Source organism: Gopherus flavomarginatus, chromosome 11 (assembly GCF_025201925.1).
Source record: "Gopherus flavomarginatus isolate rGopFla2 chromosome 11, rGopFla2.mat.asm, whole genome shotgun sequence".
NCBI lineage: Eukaryota > Metazoa > Chordata > Testudines > Testudinidae > Gopherus > Gopherus flavomarginatus.
Genome location: NC_066627.1, coordinates 3,147,215 through 3,168,920, shown reverse-complemented (window position 1 = coordinate 3,168,920; position 21,706 = coordinate 3,147,215). Strand labels below are relative to the sequence as shown.

General features: G+C 49.0%; 1 gene segment (V, D, J or C); it reads right to left on the bottom strand.

Moving 5' to 3' along the window:
• The window catches only part of LOC127031857 (immunoglobulin delta heavy chain-like), a 413,673-nt gene that overhangs the window by 289,026 nt on the left and 102,941 nt on the right, over positions 1-21,706 (bottom strand).

Below are 21,706 nucleotides of genomic sequence, written 5' to 3'. Positions count from 1 at the left end.
TTACAAAACTTCTTTTAAAGATTTGTGCCTTGATCCAACTCTCGCTAAAGTCAGTCATGGATAGATTTCAAGGCTAGACGGCACTAGATAGTTTGAGCTACATAATGAAGCCAGGGATGGTCTTTCATTGTCCCTTTAGGAATAGTCAACGTAAGCAAGACTGGCAAGACAGGATAAAAGGTTAGGAACAAAAAGAAAATATATGATTCCAAACTAAGGGAAAATGTTGATTACCTGAGCTGACCGTGACAAGAGTCCCTTGTCCCCAGTAGTCAAAAGCCCAGTGGGAGCCCTAGCAACTCTGCACAAATATGCTTGGTCAAGGCAAGGCAAGGCAAGGCAAGACAAATATGCTTTGTCTCTGCAAAATTTAACCTGCTACTGTGAGGACTGGAATAAAGGTTAACAATTTACCTGATGTGACGGTCACAAGAGTTCCTTGTCCCCAGTACTCAAAAGCATCCCAGTAGCACAGTAAAGTGTTGTCCTATTGTCTCTGTACAAATACACTCAGTTGGGGCATAGCAAAATTCTAACCATGCAAAATTTAACCGGCTACAACTATGAGGCATTGAATAAAGGTTAGAAATGTACCTGAGGTGACTGTTACCAGCGTTCCTTGTCCCCAGTACTCAAAAGCATAGTCATAGTAACACAGCAATAGAATGCCTTAATAAGTCTCTACAAATACCACCCCGCTCTATTCACCTCACCTTAGCCTTCAATTTAGAGAATTTGATGGTGCATAGACCTACTTCAGGGTGAAATGTACCCTTAAGCCCATCAAAATCTGATATCAGCCGGGAGGCGAACGCGGAGGGAAGCAAACAGGAGTTGGCATATGCCATCACCAGCGCCCTTCCAAGGCTGGTGTAAACTGGCGTAGCTCCATTGATTTGGATGGGGTTACACCGATTAACTCTAGCTGTGGATCCAGTCCCAAGAGTGGGCCTAATTTAAATCAGGACAGGAAAACTTTAGTCATTTACCTGATGTGACCTGGACCAGGGTTCCTTGTCAAAGCTGCCATAGTAATCACAATGACCAATTCCCTTCCACTAGGTGTGTAAAACCCCACTTATCCTTTCAAGGAGAACTCCATTTACAGGGACTGAAAATCCCCTTCCCCACCTTAAACTCTGCCTACCGGAGATTATAGTAACCGATTAAAAATCTAGCTGGTCTCCGTTCAGCTGAGATATTTGTACGACCTTTGTGGCACTCCTTATACACATCTAAATACTGAGGCTTTTACAATTTATTACTTACCAGAAGTGACGGTGACCAGGGTTCCTTGCCCCCAGTAATCGAATTCACCATAGCCATCACACTGATGTATCTGCCCCTTATCTCTGCACAGAAAGCTGCCGTTTGGTACCTGCCCTCTTTTCTGGTTTACACGGGGATTTGGGGGCACAGATTCTACAGTTTGCTGTGGTTAGAGTGAATTTCAGGATTCCTGCCCCCTGAGCAGATCACTACAGAATAAGGTCTGGTTGTACATCACACCCCAGCAAAGAGAGATCGGGCTTAGAATTTACCAGGCGGGAAAGTACGTTCCTGGAATTTAGAGATTAAAAAAGAAAAGACAGTAAAGTAACAAGTCTCTCCTTACCTGAGCTGACTGTGACCAACGTCCCTTGTCCCCAGTAATCCATAGCCCAGTTATCACAGTCCTTCTACTTGCTATTCACGCCTTACAAAAATACAGATCCAGTCCCCTTTGAAGCCAGTGGCAGTCTTTCCCCTTGCATTGGATTTTACCCTAATTAATCACTGTGGCTGGGATTAGTAATATAATTAACATCTACATTAACACGACTGGGATTTTCAAAGGTGGCCGAGGGAGTCGGGTGCCTCGCTCCCAGTGAATTTCATCACTTTTAAGAAGTTTTCCTAATCGTAACGTTCATCATGCCATGCCTCAGTTTGCCCCCACAGCGTCTATCCCGAGTTCTATATTTATGGCTTTTTTTGCCATGCTTCCTCAGCCCCAGTAACTCTTATCACAGCTGCCAGGGTGTGGATAAACCCAAAATACCTTCTTGGTTTCCTACAGAAAATTCTTGGGAAATAAAAATCTATAGGAAGGACAGAAGAATTCACATAACGTACCTGTTGTTACGGTCACCATGGTGCCTTGGCCCCAGTAGCCCAGCTCGTACCAGCACATTTGTGTGTCTTCCTAGCCAGGTCAAACAAAAACCCAGTCTGACTCCCGTTCCCAGTCTATTTTCAGGTGACGTTCCTGCTATTAGAGAGCAGAATCCTGGCACCAGTGACGGTCAATGGAAAAGTTTCCAGTGACTCCAATGGGGAAAGGGTTTTGCCAGAAACTGGGAATGGGTGTCAGGGGATGGATCATTTGATGATTACAGTTCTGTTCATTCCCTCTGGGGCACCTGGCATTGGCCACTGTCAGAAGACAGGATACTGGGCTAGATGGACCTTTGGTCTGACCCCGTATGGCCGCTTTTATGTCCAGATTTATTAGCTAGCAGGAGTTATTCTCTCTGTGTGTTCCTCTGTCTCTCTATGTGAGAAGTGAATTGCCTGCCCATTCCCTCACTCCCCCTCCAAATCAACCCAGTAATTTCTTAGGAGCTGAAGACTGAATGGGACCTCTGGGTCATTGAACCAGTCTCCTGCTACTGCAGACAGCACAGAACCCTAGTGACACTTATCAAGCTCCATCTTAAAATGAATCAAGTTGTTTCCCCACCACTACTCCTATGGGAAGGCGGTTCCAGACCCCCCAGTTCTGAGGCTTAGAAATCTGCTTCTAATTTCCAGCCAAAATCAATTCATTGCCAGTTTATCCCCGTTTGAGGGCCGTGGCTCTGAGAACATGGAAGTTCAGCACAAGAGTCCCTAGCTGGGCTTCGCTTTGGCCTTAAACCAAGATCTCAACACCACTGTAACATGTGACGCAGCGTATTCTCCCCAGAATTACGGCTGTCAGGCTGAGTGCAGAGTGAGCTCAAAACCGTGGCGAGCTGCTCACTGAATGTCAGCCCAGTGTAGTAATCCCACTGCCCTCAGGAACCTACTAAGAGCCATTATGTCGTCTGCTTTTGTTCTACTTCAGACATTTTAAATAAAGTCTTTCCTCCCCAGCAACAATAACAGGCCTCAAAATCTGCCAGGATGTTGGACAATTTCCCAGTTTAGTCAATCGAGGTGATAGGTCCTGAGTGAGAATAAAGAAACAATCAAAGCACTTTGAAGTAAGGAATGGTAACGACCAGATACCTGCTGGCTCTGCAACTGCTGTCCCTGGGCCTTGGCACTCAGCTGCATCCCAGTAACATATTGCAACTTATGTGCACGCATCTCTGGGGAAAGCCAATTCATGGAGGTATGTACGAAAATGACCCTCTCGGTGAACCAATCTCCACAGATAATGAGTTAATAAAAAGTTCCATGTAAGATGGGTTCAATACTGTGGCAATAAGGGACAGATACACGGGATGCATGGGATAGACAGACAGACAGACAGACTGACTCTTTGTCTGGTCTCTGAAAGAACATAGATGAATCCAATGACAATACTTTCCATCAACACAAACATTCCATTAAAATTTCCAGACTTTAAGATCCGAGGATACAGTAGTTCCAGCTTCTCAGCGCAGCTGCAGATTATCTGAAGCAGAGGCCACATCCGGAAGTCAAGGGATTTTATTTTTTAAAGCAACAGTCAACATTTCCTTCCTGAGACAAGGGGCCCGGGCGTTTGTGCCCTGGGCAGGTTCTACTCCTTGGCAACATGGTTCATTACAGTTGGCTGGAAAAACCACATCCTGGTTTTAGAATCTAGTGCTGGCTGGAATTGTCGTTGTGACTGAGGAGAGGAATCCAATCCTGTCCTGTCCTTATTTGTCCCCTGCAAGGCCTGTAGGGCCAGATACACGCTCCAAGAGCGACCCACAGGCCTCCAGACAGACAGAAACACAAACCGTTATGCAGGATGTTTTAAGGCTAAGTGTTCAATGAGTATATATCAGCATCACTCCATAGACTGTTGAAATCAATGGGAGTTAGTTGCCTATGTACCTTTGAAGAACTGGGCCCTGGGGGCCTCTCTTTCAAAATCTGGCCCCAGGTCCTTAATTCCCCCAGATTGCTTTGAAATATTTTGGGTTGTGGTTTGGAAAAAAATAAAGAGCATAAGAACGGCCATACTGGGTCAGACCAAAGGTCCATCTAGCCAACTATCCTGTCTTCTGATAGTGGCCAATGCCAGATGCACCAGAGGGAATGAACAGAACAGGTAATCATTGAATTATCCATCCCCTGTTGCCCATTCTCAGCTTCTGGCAAAACAGAGGAAAGTGACACTATCCCTGGCTAATAGCCATTGATGGACTTATCCTCCATGAATTTATCTAGTTCTTTTTTGACCCCTAGTTCTTGTGCTATGAGAAGGAGTACATAACACTTCTTTACTTTCTGTAAAGTACAGCTAGATTTACAAAGATATTAAGATGTCCGAAGATGCAGATAGGCACCCAATGGGGTTTACAAACACGTCTCAGCAAAGCGCCTAACTCCCATTGACTTCATGTAAACCTGGTCCTAAGTCAAGACACACCAGCTAAAGGCTTTGGAGAAGAAATCAGCAATACCTTTTGGAAATCTGACCTTCTGAGACCTCTGGAAGTAAAGTAAAGGTATAAAGATATTTATGTGCCTAAGGGTGCAGATAATTGCCTAGTGGGATGTTGAGAAATATTTCTGTTGATTTCAATCCCACTAGGCACCCATCTGCTCCTTTTCATGCCCAAATACCTCTAACAGTCTGGGCCAAAGTGCTTTGAGAAGAGAAAAAGAAAAAAAAAAGAAAAGAAAAGACTAAAATCATCACATCTATTTTGCAGGTGGAGAAGCTGAGGCACAAAGAGAAGCCAAGGATGGAGATGGGAAGAGAAGCCAGTTCTGCAGGTTCTCAGCTCAGCACCTTTTCTACTGAAACCCACTGCTCTGTTCCCTTTGTGAGAGGCAGGTGCTATAAGGATCCTGATTTCAGCTGAGGGAAGTGAGAGACAGAAAGGGAAATTATCCTGCCCATGGGCAGAGGGGAATAGAAACTAAGTCTCCTGGACTGGTGTCCCCTCTGCTAGACCACACTAATGTGACCAAATTACTATCCAACTTTTATTGAAATCGAATTTGGGATCCTCACTCCCGTGGGTTACTTTAAAAAAGATAGATGGATGGGATGTATGGGGCTGGATAGAAGGATGATGGGTTTGTATGGGGGCTGGATGGAGGGATGGGTGTATATGAGAGATAGATGGAGGGATGGGTTTGTATGGGGACGGATAGATGGAGGGATGATAGGGGTGTATGGGGCTGGATGGAGGGATGATGGGTGTGTATAGGGCTGGATGGAGGGATGGGTGTATATGAGAGATAGATGGAGGGATGGGTGTGTATGGGGATGGATGGATGGAAGGACGATAGGGGTGTATGGGGATGGATGGAGGGATGATAGGGGTGTGTGGGAGATGGATGGAGGGATGATGGGTGTGTATGGGGCTGGATGGAGGGATGAGTGTATATGAGGGATGGATGTTGGGATGGGTTTGTAGGGGTATGGATGGAGGGATGGGGATGGATGGGGCTGCGTGGAAAGATGATGGATGTGTACAAGGATGGATGGGTGTGTACGGGGGATAGATGGATGGAGGGGTGTATATCGGGATGGATGGATATGTATGGGGATGGTGGATGGACGGATGAATGTGTATGGGGATGGATGGAGCTATGGGTGTGTATGGGAGATGGATGGATGGATGAGTACATATGGGGCTGGATGTATGGAGGAATGGGTGTGTATGGAGCTGGATGGATAGTGGGAGGGGTGTATGGGGCTGGATGGATCGTGGGGGGGTGTATATGGGGCTGGATGGAGGGATAGGTGTGTGTGACATTCCCCTCTGGTGTTATCTAGCCCAGTGATTTGCTCGGTCACTCCAAACCTTGACTCTGGGAGCCAGCCTTACCCTGCTCTGCTGTGAGAACCCCCACTCCTGGGCTGTTCACGCACAGCCTCTGCCATGGAAGCTGCTCCCAGCTATCTGCAAGCGAATGACACTAGCCAATATCTCTGGCCCCAGACACAACCCTGGGAACCTCAGTCTTGCAGGGTCTAGTTATGCCCACTGGACACTACAAGTTTATATAACTTCATCAATTTAACAAAGAAATTGATATGTACGAGGCTTGTTCTCCCAAGGGGAGTCTCTGACACACTTCAAACCAACTCACTGCTTCAGGTAGAACAAACAAACAGATTTATTAGCTATAAAGGTAGATTTAAGTGATTATAAGTCAAAGCACAAGAAGTCAGATTTGGTCAAATGAAATAAAAGCAAAACACATTCTAAGGTGATCTTAACACTGTCAGTGTCCTTACAAACTTAGGTTTCAGATTAGCAGTCGTGTTAGTCTGTATCCACAAAAAGAACAGGAGTACTTGTGGCATCTTAGAGACTAACACATTTATCTGAGCATGAGCTTTGGTGGGCTACAGCCCACTTCTTCGGATGCATAGAATGGAACATATAGTGAGGAGATATATATACACATATAGAGGGCATGAAAAGGTGGGAGTTGTCTTACCAACTCTGAGAGGCCAATTAAGTAAGAGAAAAAACTTTTGAAGTGATAATCAAGATAGCCCAGTACAGACAGTTTGATAAGAAGTGTGAGAATACTTACAAGGGGAGATAGATTCAATGTTTGTAATGGCTCAGCCATTCCCAATCCCTGTTCAAGCCTAAAATGATTGTATCTAGTTTGCATATCAATTCCAGCTCAGCAGTTTCTTGTTGGAGTCTGTTTTTGAAGCTTTTCTGTTGCAAAATTGCCACCCTCAGGTCTGTCATTGAATGACCAGACAGGTTGAAGTGTTCTCCTACTGGTTTTTGAATGTTATGATTCCTGATGTCTGATTTGTGTCCATTTATTCTTTTGCGTTGAGACTGTCCGGTTTGGTCAATGTACATGGCAGAGGGGCATTGCTGGCACATGATGGCATATATCACATTGGTAGATGTGCACGTGAATGAGCCCCTGATGGCATGGCTGATGTGATTAGGTCCTATGAACCTAATCATAGGACCTATGAAAGTTTATGCTCAAATAAATTTGTTAGTCTCTAAGGTGCCACAAGTACTCCTTTTCTTACAAACTTAGATGCTTCTCTCCACAGGCTGGCTGCTCTTCAGCCAGGCTCTCCCCTTTGATCAGTGGTTCAGTGGCTTGGTGGAAGACAGAGGAAGAGCATGGCAAATGCCTCTCCCTTTTATCATGTCCTTTCTTTCTTCTTGGCTTTGCTCACTCCAACTTCAGAGTCAGGTGAGCATTACCTCATTGCAGTCCCGAACTGCCCAAAGGAAGGGGGCGACTCCTTTGAGGATCTAACAGATTCCTTTGTTGCTGCCTAAGCCAGTGTCTGTTGTTCCTCTGTGGCTGGGGTGAGTTTGTCCCATCCATACCCTGATGAGGTGTGAACTGTCCTTCTCCTGTTGGGGAGTTTTTGCATGGGCCTGCTTTAAGCCATGAGGATACATTTTCAGACTCATAACTATGTACATGAAATTATAACCCGTAACCTTACTCCAACATCACTGTAACAATCACTATAACATCACCATAAAAACCATGCTCGGTGCCTCATGAACCTTCCGAAGACACTCAACATGACAAACTTTGCATTGGATACACACAGTCATTTTATAAAGATGAACCTGGGGGTGGAGGGTGTTCCCCTTGTTACCCGGGTTTTTTAACCCAAAGCTTTCGGTAACGTTTACTCTGTGCGAGGTGGTATTAGAAAATAAATCAAGGGAGACATGGCCGTCTGACTGATAGATGGCTGGCACAAACAGGACAACACAAGAGTGCTTTCACTTAAAGCTAAACTCTACTTAGTCTCAAGCATTTACACACATATGCAAGAGGTTAGTGAAACACCCCCAACCTGTGATAATTACCGAAGCTGAGCGTGGCTTTTGAGTGGCACCGTGACAAGCCTCAGTCTGCCGGTGGGGACCCGAAGATGCGTTCAGAGGGAGCGTCCCTGAAGATCCCTTCTGAGAAGTTCAATTACCTTAAACTTTTCCCCTTATTTATACATTAGTAATACAATCCCTTAAGGAAAATTTGCTAAGCAAGCAGGGTTAAAAAGTCAGACACCTTATGATCATCAATTAACCAGAGATTATTTTTCCAGAGTGTCCATGCCACGGGGCCTGACAAACATTCCCGGGGGCACATAGAAACAGACTTCTTGTTTCTTTACAATACATGCATCAGCAATTTTAACACTCTTAGCAAGAAGGGCGCAGGGTCAAGCTGCCCAGCTTGTGGCACCTGAAACCTACTTCCCTCCTGTCTGGTTACGCTGAGGCCACTGCATGAGTGTGTATGGGGATGGATGGAAGGATGGGTGTGTATCAGGATAGATGAGGGTTGACAGATATAGATAGATGGGTGTGTATGGGGCTGGATGGATGGAGGGATGATGGGGGTGTATGGGGCTGGATATACGGATGGGTGTTTATGGGGAAGGGATGGAGGGATGGGTGTGTATGGGGAAGGGATGGATGGAGGGGTGATGAGGATGGATGGAGGGATGATGGGTGTGTATGGGGATGGATGGATGGATGAAGAGATGGGTGTGTATTGGGATGGATGAGGATTGACAGATATAGATAGATGGGTGTGGATGAGTGATGGATGGAGGAGTGGGTGTGTATGGGGCTGGATGGATGGAGGAATGATGGAGGTGTATGGGGAGAGATGGAGGGATGGGTGTGTATGGGCATGGAAGCATGGATGAAGGGATGGGTGTGTATGTGGATGGAGGGATGAAGGGATGGATTTGTATGGGCAATGGATGGATGGAGGGATGATGGGGGTGTATAGGGAGGGATGGGTGTGTATGGGGATGGATGGATGGAGGAATGGGTGTGTATGTGGATGGATGGATGGAGGGATGATGGGTGTGAATGGGGAGGGATGGAGGGATGGGTGTGCATGGGCAAGGAAGCATGGATGAAGGGATGGGTGTGTATGTGGATGGATGGAGGGATGGGTTTGTATGGGGGACGGATGGATGGAGGGATGAAGGGGGTGTATAGGGAGGGATGGGTGTGTATGGGGATGGAAGGATGGAGGGATGAAGGGATGGGTTTGTATGGCGGATGGAGGGATGAAGGGATGATGGGGGTGTATAGGGAGGGATGAGTGTGTATGGGGATAGAAGCATGGAGGGATGAAGGGATGGGTTTGTATGGGGGATGGATGGATGGAGGGATGATGGGGTGTATAGGGAGGGATGGGTGTGTATGGGGATGGAAGGAAGCATGGATGAAGGGATGGGTGTGTATGTGGATGGATGGATGGAGGGATGGGTTTGTATGGGGGATGGATGGATGGAGCGATGATGGGCATGTATGTGGATGGATGGATGGGTGTGTATGGGGATGGAAAAATGGAGGGATGAAGGGATGGGTTTGTATGGGGGATGGATGGATGGAGGGATGATGGGGGTGTATAGAGAGGGATGGGTGTCTATGGGGATGGAAGGATGGAGGGATGAAGGGATGGGTTTGTATGGGGGTGTATGGGGAGGGATGGGGGTGTATGAGGATGGAAGAATGGAGGAATGAAGGGATGGGTTTGTACGGGGGATGGATGGATGGAGGGATGATGGGGTGTATAGGGAGGGATGAGTGTGTATGGGGATGGATGAATGGAGGGATGAAGGGATGGGTTTATACGGGGGATGGATGGATGAAGGGATGATGGGGGTGTATAGGGAGGGATGGGTGTGTATGGGGATGGATGAATGGAGGGATGAAGGGATGGGTTTGCATGGGGGATGGATGGATGGATGGAGGGATGATGGGGTGTATAGGGAGGGATGGGTGTGTATGGGGATGGAAGGATGGAGGGATGAAGGGATGGGTTTGTATGGGAGATGGAGGGATGATGGGGGTGTATGGGGAGGGATGGGTGTGTATGGGGATGGAAGGATGGAGGGATGAAGGGATGGGTTTGTATGGGGGATGGAGGGATGATGGGGGTGTATGGGGAGGGATGGGGGTTTATGGGGATGGAAGGATGGAGGGATGAAGAGATGGGTTTGTATGGGGGATGGATGGATGGAGGGATGAGAGGGGTGTATGGGACTGGATATAGAGATGGGTGTGTATGGGGAATGGATGGAAGGATGAGAGTGTATGGGGGTGGATATAGGGATGGGTGTATATGGGGGAGGGGTGGGTCTGTATGGGGAAGGGATGGATGGAGGGATAATGGGGATGGATGGAGGGATGATGGGTGTGTATTGGGATGAATGGGGATTGACAGATATAGATAGATGGGTGTGTATGGGGGATGGATGGAGGAGTGGGTGTGTATGGGGCTGGCTGGATGGAGGGATGATGGGGGTGTATGGGGAGCGATGGAAGAATGAGTGTGTATGGGCAAGGAAGCATGGATGAAGGGATGGGTGTGTTTGTGGATGGATGGATGGAGGGATGGGTTTTTATGGGGGATGGATGGATGGAGGGATGATGGAGGTGTATAGGGAGGGATGGGTGTGTATGCGGATGGAAGGATGGATGGATGAAGGGATGGGTTTGTATGGGGGATGGATGGATGGAGGGATGATGGGGGTGTATAGGGAGGGATGGGTGTGCATGGGGATGGAAGGAGGAAGGGATGTGTTTGTATGGGGGATGGATGGAGGGAGGGAGGGTGTGTATTTGGATGGAAGGATGGATGGATGGAGGGATGGGTTTTTATGGGGGATGGATGGATGGAGGGATGATGGAGGTGTATAGGGAGGGATGGGTGTGTATGGGGATGGAAGGATGGATGGATGAAGGGATGGGTTTGTATGGGGGATGGATGGATGGAGGGATGATGGGGGTGTATAGGGAGGGATGGGTGTGCATGGGGATGGAAGGAGGAAGGGATGTGTTTGTATGGGGGATGGATGGAGGGAGGGAGGGTGTGTATGTGGATGGAAGGATGGAGGGATGAAGGGATGGGTTTGTATGGGGGATGGATGGATGGAGGGATGATGGAGGTGTATAGGGAGGGATGGGTGTGTATGGGGCTGGAAGGATGGATGGATAAAGGGATGGGTTTGTATGGGGGATGGATGGATGGAGGGATGATGGGGGTGTATAGGGAGGGATGGGTGTGTATGGGGATGGAAGGAGGAAGGGATGTGTTTGTATGGGGGATGGAGGGAGGGAGGGAGGGTGTGTATGTGGATGGAAGGATGGAGGGATGAAGGGATGGGTTTGTACGGGGAATGGATGGATGGAGGGATGATGGGGTGTATAGGGAGGGATGGGTGTGTATGGGGATGGAAGGATGGAGGGATGAAGGGATGGGTTTGTACGGGAGACGGATGGATGGAGGGATGATGGGGTGTATAGGGAGGGATGGGTGTGTATGGGGATGGAAGGATGGAAGGATGAACGGATGGGTTTGTATGGGGGATGGATAGATGGAGGGAGGGTGTGTATGTGGATGGAAGGATGGAGGGATGAAGGGCTGGGTTTGTATGGGGGATGGATGGATGATGGAGGGATGGGTGTGTATGGGGATGGAGGGATGGATGTGTATGGGGATGGAAGGATGGAGAGATGAAGGGATGGGTTTGTACGGGGGATGGATGGATGGATGGATGAAGGGATGGGTTTGTATGTGGATGGAAGGATGAAGGGCTGGCTTTGTACGGGGGATGGATGGATGGAGGGATGATGGGGTGTATAGGGAGGGATGGGTGTGTATGTGGATGGAAGGATGGAGGGATGAAGGGATGGGTTTGTATGGGGGATGGATGGATGGATGGAGGGATGAAGGGATGGGTTTGTATGGGGATGGATGGATGGAGGGAGGGTGTGTATGTGGATGGAAGGATGGAGGGATGAAGGGATGGGTTTGTATGGGGGATGGATGGATGGAGGGATGATGGGGGTTTATAGGGAGGGATAGGTGTGTATGGGGATGGATGGATGGAGGGATGAAGGGATGGGCTTGTACGGGGGATGGATGGATGGAGGGATGATGGGGTGTATAGGGAGGGATGGGTATGTATGGGGATGGAAGGATGGAGGGATGAAGGGATGGGTTTGTACGGGGGATGGAGGGATGATGGGGATGTATGGCGGTGGATGGAGGGGTGGGTGTTGTAGAGGCGCAGACTCCCCCCTTTGGCACCTCCTAGTGGTTTTCCTCAGGAATTAGCTCTATTTCCAGCCAGGATCACCCTCTGCTGGCCGGTGATCCACCTGTCCTCTTGGCCCCCCGTGTCCCTCCCTGGACCTCGTGCCCTTTTAACTGGGGTGCTGCCCCCTGGCAGTACCCCACCAATCTGGGTCTCCCCTCCCTGGGTAACCCCCAACCCACTATCCTCACTTTGCCTCAGTTCTGGCTACTGCCTAGTCTCCATCTAGCCCCCGTTCACTGGCGCAGGCTGCAGTATCAGCCACTCATCATAGGCAAAGGTGTTTGGACCTGCTGCCTCTGCCTACCCATGGGCTGCCCCTTTGTAACCCCAGTACCCAGCTGGCCTTACCCTAGGCCTGCAGCCTGGGGGGTTTCCAGGCCGAAGCTCCCCAGCTCCTCTTGCCTTCCCCCAGCCCTGCTCCACCTTAAGTAACCAGATCAGCTCCCTGGCAGCCAGGCCCTTCTCCCTCTACAGGCAGAGGGAGACTGTTTGCTCCTGGCTTCCCTGGCCTTTTCATACAGGCCAGCTGTGGCCCAGCTGCGGCCGCTTCCCCAATCAGCCCAGCTTTTAGAGCTGCAGCTTTTAAGCCCTTCTTGCCCCAGCCACAGCTGTCTCCTGGGCTGTTTTAAGCCCCAAAGGGCAGGAGCGGGTAACGACCCCGCTACAGGTGTGTACGTGGATGGATGGATAGATGGATGGATGAAGGAATGGGTTTGTATGGGGGATGGATGGAGGGAGGGATGATGGGGGTGTATGGAATGGATGGAGGGATGATGGGTGTGAATGGGGAGGGATGGAGGGATGGGTGTGTATCGGGATAGATGGGGATTGACAGATATAGATAGATGCGTGTGTATGGGGATGAATGGATGGATGAAGAGATGGGTTTGGATGGGTGATGGATGGGTGGAGGGATGATGGGGGTGTATGAGATGGATGGAGGGATGATGGGTGTGAATGGAGATGGATGGATGGGGTGTATGGGGATAGATGGAGGGGTGCGTGTGTATCGGGATAGATGGGGATTGACAGATATAGATAGATGGGTGTGGATGGGGCTGGATGGTTGGAGGGATGGGGGTGTATAGGGTTGTCTGGAGCGATGATGAGTGTGTATGGGGATGGATTGAGGTACGGGTGTGTATGGGGATGGATTGAGGTATGGGTGTGTATGGGGATAGATGAAGGGATGGGTGTATATTGGGATGGATAGGGATTGACAGATATAGATAGATGGGTGTGTATGGGGATAGATGGAGGGATGGGTGTGTATCGGGATAGCTGGGGATTGACAGATACAGATAGATGGGTGTGTATGGGGATAGATGGAGAGGTGGGAGTGTATGGAGATAGATGGGGATTGACAGATATAGATAGATGGGTGTGGATGGGGCTGGATGGTTGGAGTGATGGGGGTGTATAGAGTTGTCTGGAGCGATGATGGGTGTGTATGGGGCTGGATATAGGGATGGGTATGTATGGGGAATGGATGGATGGAGGGATGATGGGGGTGAATGGGGATGGATGGATGGACGAAGGGATGAGTATGTGTTGGGATGGATGGGAATCGACAAATATAGATAGATGGGCGTGTATGGGGGATGGATGGAGGGGTGAGTGTATATGGTGCTGTCTGGCTGGAGGGATGATGGGTGTGTATGTGGAGGGATGGGTGTGTATGGGCATGGAAGCATGGATGAAGGGATGGGTGTGTATGGGGGATGGATGGATGGAGGGATGGGTGTGTATGGGGATGGATGGATGGATGAAGGGATGGGTTTGTATGGGGGATGGAGCGATGATGGGAGTGCATGGGGAGGGAATGGGGTGTATGGGGATGGATTGAGGTATGAGTATGTATGGGGACGGATTGAGGTGTGGGTGTGTATGGAGATGGATAGAGATTGACAGATATAGATAGATGGGTGTGTATGAGGATAGATGGAGGGGTGGGTGTGTATGGGGATGAAGGGATGGGTTTGTATGGGTGATGGATGGGTGGAGGGATGATGGGGGTGTATGGGATGGATGGAGGGATGATGGGTGTGAATGGAGAGGGATGGATGGGGTGTATGGGGATAGATGGAGGGGTGGGTGTGTATGGGGATGAAGGGATGGGTTTGTATGGGTGATGGATGGGTGGAGGGATGATGGGGGTGTATGGGATGGATGGAGGGATGATGGGTGTGAATGGAGAGGGATGGATGGGGTGTATGGGGATAGATGGAGGGGTGGGTGTGTATCGGGTTAGATGGGGATTGACAGATATAGATAGATGGGTGTGGATGCGACTAGATGGATGGGGATAGATGGTGGTCGACGTATATGGATATATTGAGGTTCATGGGGCTAGACAGATAGAGAGAGAGTGGGAGCTTTGTTATAACTGAAGTATCTGGACTCTCTGGCCCAAATTTTTAAAGAAGGCCAATTTACGCCAGTCGGGGATCTGGCCAAGGGATTAATTTCAATGGGGCCTATGTGCTTCTGAAAATTTAAAATACTGTGATCAATCTGGCCCTCTGAGCTCACAGGTTTTGGCTGAGCTTTTCAAAGGAACCTGGGAGAGTGAGGCATCGAACGCCCATTAAATTTCATTCCCGTTGATGACAGTCACTAAGACTCAGATTCTGCTATTCAATGGCAGTTGGGAGACTAGATACGTCTGAGGGGCTCGGCCTAACGCTCTTAGACCTTGCTGAAGATTCCAACCAAATCTCAGAGCTGGGGGGAGGGATTCACCCCATTGCCCAGTCCCTGGCTCCGTGTCAAGCAGGCTTGGGCCCCGCTCACCGCTGTGGTTTGCATTTATTGCTCAGGCTTTGAGGGTTTCCCTCTCGCCTGCAGCAGGTTTTTGTATAAGAATGAGTCACTGTGCTCCCCCCACCCACAATGATTGAAACCACATCAAAAACTTCAGCCCCTTCCGGCTTGTCAAACCACCTTGTTCTAATAAGGAAAATAAAAACAAGTTCATAGATGGAAATACAGAGTACCCACCCTGCCACATTTAGTTGCCTGCACTGTTATTGCAAGCTATCAATGATGAATTATCCACAAATCAAGTATCAATTATCCCTCAATTATCAATAATCAATTTAAAGCCTCCAGTTAGCAATAATCAGGTTTAAAGTCTCAACCATCAATTACTGACTAATCAACTAATCCCCAATTAACTATCAAGCAGCAATCTCTAATTAACAATCAATAATTGCTTATCAGTTTCAAACTATCAATCGTCAATTATCAACCTATCACCAAAGTGCAATTATTACCTGTCATTTATCAACCTATCATCACTTATCAATATACAATTGTCAGCACTGATCATTACATCGATATAATCCGTTATCAGTCTTCAATTATCAGCCATCAGCTATTGGTCACCATTGATCGGTTAGGTAGGCAGAGACTGTGGGAGGAAGGATGGTAGACAGAGGGGTGCGTAGTCATTGAATAAAGCTTCTGTTATGTCCATCTTCATTTATTGTCCATCAACCATCATCTCAGTGATACTTTCTGCTTTCTTCATCTCTTGAGTCAGTCCCATACTGACAGGGTAAGCGCTGAAGGTCGGGGAACAAATTTTGTTTTGTGTGGATATAGTGGGTAGCACTATGGGGTTCTGACCAGGGTCCCTGAGTGGTACCACCACAGATGAGGATAATTTCGTATTCTAATGATGGACTGAGGCATGGGGAAGGGAAGTGATTTGCCTGTCACCGATGGAGTCTGAAGCAAAGCTGGGAATAGATTCAGTCCTAACCCACCGCCCTGAGCCTATGGATCATCTCTGCTCTTGGCAAGCTTTGTCTGGTGGGAGAATGACAATGCAGTGCTATTTGCAGCATGCATTCAGAAGGGGACTCCTCGTCTCACTGCAGTCTGCTGCAGGCTCAGTGGGCACTTGGTTGACATTCATAAGCACGGCTTGTGTTCTTGTTCAGGCTCTGAAGGTTTCCCAGTTCCCGTGCACAGGGTTTTAATACAGCGCTGCACCACCGTGAGCCCCCAGCCCACACCGTGATGAACGCCACCACAAAAACTCCCGCCACTTCTCTGCCCTCCTCGTTAGAAACATGAGCATCAGATCTTGCTCCAAGGCTGGAAAAACACCTCCTCCACCCACACTAAATTGCCCGCACAAAATATTGGATTTCCACCGAAGTTGTAGATTCAATTCCTCCCACAGGAAGAGATTCCTTGTGTGCTGCAGACAACTCAGTTAATCTCCCTGGGCCACAGTTTAGGAACATCGGAAGAGAGCTGGGGAAATAATTGATTTGTTTGGTTCAGCAGCTGAACGGAAAAATCAGTTTGGGGGTTGACCTGAAGTGACGCTGCTTTGACTTTCCTCAACAAAATGAAAAAAAAAACACCCTTTCTTTCGGGGTCAACTAAACATTGGAATTAATTCAGGGAAGTTCTGGCCTGTGTTGTGCTGAAGGCCCCACCTGATGATCACAATGGTTCCTCCTGGCAAGGAATCTATGGATCACAGGTTTTGCCTGGAAGGGTCTCTGTAGCATAGCAGGTGATGTATCTCATACTGAATTGAAAGGCAACCAATTTAAAAGGGTTCAGAGGAAACAATATGTATGCAGCACATAATAATCTGTGTGGATCTCACAGCTACATGTTCTTTTCCAGGCTCGGAGTTCAACACAATTAAACCACAAAAACAAAACCACACAGGTTCTTCTAAAGCACCTGGTGCCCATCAGTCTTGGAGAATGGCTCCTCCACCCCTCTTCTGATGCAGTTTGGTTGTTTCTTCCCCCATCCCCAATACTTTACTTCTGTGTTCCTAGAGTGTTTTAGATGGCCCATCCCCCTAACATCTAGGCTGACTTTAATTTTTTTCTTACCTGGCTGGTCATTTCTCCAGTGTTGCCTCACTTCTCCTTTTTCTCCACATTCGGCACACCTGCAGCATTATCAGGGCAGGTGTTTAATACGCCACCTGGGCGTCAGGCCAGATGGATGAAACAGAGAAAAAGCCAGTGCTGAAGGAAGCGGTTTGAGATGGTGGATCTCCAGTGTTTCTGCTCGGTCGACCACTTCAGAAGAGATGGAACTGTGCTGTGGTCTAAGCTGCAATCGGTGTGCTACCTGCTTGAGCACAGAGCACCACATCTGTAGCACAAGGTTGGCCTTGCGGTCAGCACCAGCCTCCCACTGGCAGAGATTCCTTGGGTGGTAGCAGACAACTCGTTTCATCTCCCCGTGCCTCCGCTCTGCATATGCAAAGTAGGAATGGCCCTTCCTTTGTCTGTCGTGTCTATTCAGACTGCAAACTCCTCACGGCAAGGAGAGTATTTTGCTACTTGAATGTACTGCACCTACCACAGCAGGCCCGTGATCTAGTGAAATACAAATAGTAATAAACATTTCATGCTTTGTGCCGCTGCTCATCTCTGGCCTTGTGTGAGAAGCAGGTATTTGGTGTAATCATCTGATTATAATGGGCCCTTCCGCACTTACGAATCTTGTATTAGGCTTTAAATAATGCCCGGTAATGTTGAGTACAGACCACATCAGATGAGACGGGAGCATTTTCTATTGTCTAGTAAAGGAACCCTAGGCTCCTTTTCTTGCCAACTGAGGGAAGTGGGGGGCTAATGGTTAGAATGAAGGGGCGTGCAGGAGTCAGGACTCCTGGGTTCTATCCCTGGCTCAGGGTGAGGAGTGGGTCTAATGGGTTAGTGCAGGAGCTGCTGGGAGTCAGGACACCTGCATTCTATTGGTAGCTCTGGAAAAGGAGTGAGGACTGGGAACCAGGACTCCTGGGATCTACCCCAGGCTCTGGGAGGGGAGTGGGGTTGAGTGGTTAGAACAGTTGGGGCTGGGAGTCAGGGCTCCAGTCCTAAACCTGCTCAGGATTGGGTTTAACTGGCCAAGTAAGATGAGGGGACTGGGATGCGTGAGACCCAGGCTTGCACTGGGGAGTACTTGCACTTGTTGGAATGATAGATTTAAAAAACAGTGTAATATAGACTTAAAATCAAATTAGCCTTCTCGCAGGAGGATTTTGTACTATATTCCTCATGTAGATGTCGAATTTAAGGCAGAAATCATTTGTGGAAGCCCACAGTTAAATACACCCAGCATGGACTTTTTTTGGAGGGATCGTTAGCCCCATAAAACAAGTGAAATATGAAAGGTCCTGTGGTTATTAACTGCTACAAACTACGGATCAGCCAGTTCTTGTTTCCTTTCACCATTGATAAATCAGTCTCCGTTACATCCCTCCTGCCTTTGGCAGGAAACATCCTGCCTTCTTCCCTCCTAGTCCCCTTCCTTTCCCAGATTGTGGAACTGAGGTTGTAATTCAGCTGGGCATTTCTGCGGCTGGCTGCCCGGGAGGCGAACGCAGAGGGAAGCAAACAGGAGCTGGCATCCGCCATCATGTTGCAGTCTGGATGTAGCTCATGCCGCAGGCCCGAATTAAGGGCTGCGTAGCTCCGTCCGGACGCGGCAGCTCAGTGTGGGCGAGCTGGGTCCAGTCATTGTAAGGCCAGGTTTACAATGGAGGGGGGATGCTCAAGTCCACAACTGAGGTTAACAGAGCAGTGTGGACATACCCTTAGACACCTACCAAGCTGCTGGGACACATGGACAAACCTGCCTCTGTCCTGACACCCCAGTTATGCCAAAGGCCTGGGGAAGATAATCAAACTGGGCCTTCTCGTGACCATCTAGCCTGTGGGGCCCCATCTGGGAAGCGTACCTAGAGAATGACACCACGGCAGGCCCCACAAAACATAGCTGCCAAGTGCCACCCCCTCCTCTTTATCCCCAAACCCACTAGTTAGAGCATTCACCCAGAATGTGGGAGACCTGGGTTCAAATCCCCACTCAACCTGACACAAAGCAAGGACTTGCAGCCTGGTGTCCCAGGGCAGGGCCCTACCCACCAGGTTATGGAGTATTCTGGGGGTGCAGGGTACATCTCCCTCTGTTGAAGTTGTTCCACTTTGTATAAAATGCTTAAATTATCACCAAGCCCAAGAGAGAGGCTGTGCACCCTAGTGGTTAGTGAAGACACCCAGGAATCCAGTTTCTGCTCCACTGAATACGTAAGTATTTTATAGAATTCCTTTAAAAATCCGAGCCTCCATCACTCTGTCATTTCCCTCCCTCCACATCCACAAATCAGAGAGGATAATCCCCCCTTTCTCCCACCCTTTGATTTTTCTGTCTAGTCCCACTCTCAGACAGCCCCAGGCAGTACTTCTGGAGTACAAATACCCGCACGTGTGTGTGCATTTTTACAAGGATCCCAAGGGACTTAGGCACTCACATTTCACCAGGTGTTGAGTGCCCAACTCTCTTTGGAAACCCACCTCCCAAATGGTCAAGCAAGGGATTAATGTGAGAACCCGGTGAATAAAGCACATTTCCTACAGCCATAAGACCAGAGTTTCTCTATCAGGGGTCGCCACTTGTGTAGGGAAGCCCCTGGCAGGCGGGCAGGTCTGGCCGATCGCAGCTCCCACTGGGCGCAGATCGCTGCTCCGGGCCATTGGGAGCTGCTGGAAGTGGCACGGGCCGAGGGACTTACTGGCCACCACTTCCAGCACTGCCAGCAGCCCCCCTTGGCCTGGAGCAGTGAACCGCAGGCCAGTGGGAGCCACGATCAGCGGACCTGCGGACGGTGGCAGGTAAACACACCGGCCTGGCCTGCCAGGGGCTTTCCTTGCACAAGCAGCAACCCCTGTTTGAGAAACCCTGCATAAATCCATGCTGGCTGGGCTGCCTCGGTCAGACCTTGTGAAGCCATCGAGAGGGTGGGGAGGGGGTGGCTGCTGGGGTTCTGCTTCATGCTGTGAAGAGAGTTTTTGCACTGGAGCGTATCACTGTGGCTACTGTAGTATCCTCCACAGTGATAAACACAGCAGCAAAAACTTAGCTCCGGGACAAGAGGAGTCTGTTCTGGAACGGCCAGCACCTGCTGTCCTCTTTATACCAGGCACAGGAATGGCTGCCAGGGCCCATCCAAGCTCAGTGCCTGTCGCCAGCGGCGGCTGCTCTCCTCTGCTGAAGGAATGAGCGGTGACGGTGACAAAAGATGGCCTTTCAGTTACGACACTGGGTGAGGACTCCAGAGATATGGGATCAGTAGACGGGTCTCTTCACCCTGGCTCCCTTTCAGTGTCTCCCTCTGTGAAAATAACGGCACCAAAGAGTTACTTGAAACCACAAGGAAGGAGAAGGCTGGATGGACAGAGCATTCTTGCAAACAACAGCCTTGCTCCAGTTACCCATCGCAAGGACTCCACGCCTTACGACAGGCGACCTTCTTCCATCTGGCCCCCGGCTGGGCCGGAGCCAGGGCCTTTATTGAGGGCTTCCCTACCCAGACTCCTTTGCAGAGATGGGAAGTCCTGCCCATTCTCTCTGGACGATTGACAGTTTGTCTAGCCAATCAGCTCTCTTTCCCTCACTCCTGGTTCTGTAAGGGTTGCATGCCCATTGCAATCTGCAAGCTTTTTTGGCATGGGGGAGAAGAGGGAAAGGTCTATCTTTTAGGAGGTTTGCTATATCTAGTACCCTGGGGAGCCTTAATTTTGCTTCTAGTTTCTAGATGTTGCTAGAATATATGTAACAATGAGGTGAGCGTACTCAGAGTGGGGATTTCCCAAGGCTTGATGCTCAAATTCTCATGGGGGCTGGGTGCCCAGGGGCTTGTCTTTACAGGGGAAATAGACTGGAAATAGCTCTCCAGGTGTAATTTAGTTATTCTGGAAAAACTTTTCCATGGGGCTACTCTAGTATGGAGTAAAAGTGCCTGTGTGAGAAGAGGAAATGTTCTGAAAGAGAGCGGGGAGCTAGTCTGAGTAACTCAATGACATTGGAATAGCTATTCTGGTCAATTTCCCTCATTGTCTTAGCTCCTTTTGCCAGGCCCAGCCGAAATGAACAAGTGGGGGGTTAATGAAAGACTCCTGTTGAAGGAGACAGTTTAGCCTGTTGGGTAGATCATTGCAGTAGGAGGCAGCAGACTAGCATTTTGTTCCCAGCGCTGGATGACCTTGGCCAAGTCACTTCTTTTTCATGCCTCAGTTTCCCCATCTGTGAAATGGGAATAATGATGATGACCTCCTTTACTAAATGCCTTGTGATTGACTGAGGCAGGAACTGAGCACTGGTAGTAGTAGTTGTGTTTGGGGTAGCCTTTAAATAAGGGTGTTAAAACACTGATTTCTCTCACAAGGGCATCTGGCCTGCTTTCGTCAGACTTTGCTAAGCCGCGGTAGCACGCTGTCTCGCTACATGGCTTGTGCTCAGACCCTGCAGGAAGTTTTTGTATGTGAGTGCATCACTGTGCTGCTATATTGTCCCCACTGTGCTAAACACCAGAGCTAAAACTCAATCCTGAGGTGGACTTTCTGCTAGATACAGTGACATCTAGTGCAATGTTCGCAGACAGGGACCGCTGCA